The 2,489-nt window shown below is 41.4% G+C and overlaps 1 pseudogene; it reads left to right on the top strand.

Annotated features, from left to right (window-relative positions):
• The first annotated feature begins 2,113 nt into the window (after window positions 1-2,113).
• Window positions 2,114-2,229, top strand: LOC150049558 (U2 spliceosomal RNA; annotated as a pseudogene).
• The last annotated feature ends 260 nt before the right edge of the window (window positions 2,230-2,489 follow it).

The raw sequence follows: 2,489 nt of genomic DNA, 5'->3' as shown, positions 1-2,489 counted from the left end.
TAGAGAAGGAATCAGGCACTCCTACATAAAGCAAGCTGCATTCCACCTTGTCCTCCCCCAGGCAGGAAGTGTGCTTCCAGTCAAGACAGGAAGACAATTCCAAGCCTTTCATTGAACATTACTTTGCAAAATGTAATCCACAGTTGGATGATGATCCAAACGAATTTAATTTTCGTGAATTACGTATTTGCTAAATACAATCGAATGCTTTCTGAGAAAGTTATTTTAGATATAAAAATGCTCACAAGTTTGCGAATTGTGTGTATGTATGTGTGTGTGTGCACTAGTCCTGGGGTTTGAACTCGGGGCCCGGGCAATATCCTGAGCACTTGTGCCCTTAAGCCACAGTTCTACTTCCAACATTTTTCTGGATAACTGGGGAAAAGTAGCCCTCAGATTTTCCTGCCCAAGCTGTTTTTGTACCGCAACCCTTTGATCTCAACCTCTTGAGTTGCTACAATTACAGATGTCCTTAAATTTATTTTTTTAATCCCCACTGTAATGCTAAGGAAACTGTTACACTGCCATCCGTTTCCACACCTTTAAGACTCTCATGAGAGGGGGGACACCCTTCCTTTCCTGTAATGCAGCGCCCAGGTGTGGGTTTGCGCTGGCACCTCCAGTGAGCTGGCACTTCAGTGCTGCTTCTCCTGGGTGACACTCACAAACAGCAGACACCCTACACTACCACTCTAGCTTGTCACCCCACCAACCCCTCCGTGTCCCAACTCTTCAACCCCACCACCGCCTTATTTTCTACAACACCCTGTATCGCTGCAACCCAATGGCTGGGGGGATGGAAAGACCACTGTGAAAGGGGAAAGCGCTTATGTCAAATCCTGCCTCCCCACTTAGTCAGGTCCCTACTTCCTGCCTCTCTCCTGCTTTCCACCAGGCCCCTCTCAAGCCATCCAATTAGGAGTTGATCATGGGAGCTGTTCACTGCCAGAGTCACAGCCCTGGCGACTGGCTCACTTTGCAAACTCCTGCCCACAAAGCCCCAGCATAGTCTTTGTAGTTGAAAGGTACAGAATGGAACCTTCGTTATGGGTTCCTTTCAATTAATACAAGCATGGCTTCAGCTTTCCCTTCCTTTCCTTTTCTTAATATATATATATATATACATACATATATATATATATATTTTTTTTAAAGAATCATTGGCCTTTTTGGTGCCTGATCATTTTTGGAGACAGGATTTCCCTCTTTGCCTCAGCCAGCCTGAGCCACTCTCCTCTTACTTGAGCTTGCCCCATAGCTGGAATGACAATTCTGTATCCCACTCAGCCTTTTCTGTTGAGATGGTCTTTTGCCTAGGCTAGCCTAGAACCGTCATGCTCACTGTCTCAGCTTCTTGTGGAGCTAGAATGGCAGGCATTGTTAAGCCACTGCATGACAAATATATGCACATCATGATCAGTTGCTAGATGCGGCTTTTACTTCTGACATGGTAAGTAGAATGATTCCTACTGAAAGAAGATTTAAGGAAATATTCTTGCACTCTGCACTTTACAGGTTTTCAAAATGAATCATACCATTGGGGACACTGACCAGTTGCTGAAAATAATCTTGGAACCTTCACTTGAGCTACTTCAATCAAGAGAAAAACATTGCAAGCTCTAAGAAAAATACGTACTATCGAGTGCCCTTTCTATTAAATATTTAATCAAGCATATTCAGGCTGTCAAAGTTAATGGATAACAAACATACCAGTTGACTCCAGGCAGAAATTGGTGTCACAGGAAGTTGGAAATATGAAATACTAGCAGGAAACACACAGGGGGCTGGGACAAACATTGATACAGAAGCTTTGTTTTTCTACACTCCTCAGCAATCACTTGTGTTTTCTAGTCACTGAAGAGAGCTAGAGTCCTTGCTTTAATTTAGGAAAACCAGTTATTTAAAGCTAGCACTTCCTCTTGTACATATAACCGTCACCCAGTGCAATAAACATCTTACACCTAATCTCATTCCCCAACCTCGGGGTACAGGAAGGACTTTTTTAAGGGTGGGATTATAATTGATGCTTACTTGTTAGGGAAGTAGATTTAGAAACTGAATCAAATCTGGAGATCTCTTTAAATATTATAGACATGTAAATATATTCGTTCTAATCACTTCTCAGTCTTGCGGCTAAGATCAAGTGTAGTACCTGTTCTTAAATATATTAATTCTGTTGACCCACTGACATGACATCTCATTTCATTTATTTGTGTCTCCTCAGTTTCTTTCATTACTGTTTTATGATTTCATGACTTGATTATGGCTAAGAATTTCATCTGATTTTTCAGTTTAGATTTAGCTGTTGTGAGTTCTTTAATCTGTAGTCAGTACATAGAAAAGTTACGGATTTGTATGTTTATTTTATACCTTGAAAACTCACTAGTTACAGCAGTGTTATGGTGGGACCCGCAGAGCTTATTAGAGACAGGAATACATCTGCATACAAGGACAATTTAGCATTTATTTCCAATTTGAAAGATCATTTT

The sequence above is a fragment of the Megascapheus bottae genome, chromosome 19 (genome assembly GCF_031878675.1).
Source record: "Megascapheus bottae isolate mThoBot1 chromosome 19, mThoBot2.hap1, whole genome shotgun sequence".
Classification (NCBI taxonomy): domain Eukaryota; kingdom Metazoa; phylum Chordata; class Mammalia; order Rodentia; family Geomyidae; genus Megascapheus; species Megascapheus bottae.
The sequence above is the reverse complement of the archived record's forward strand: the minus strand, read 5'-3'. Positions and strand labels throughout refer to the sequence as shown.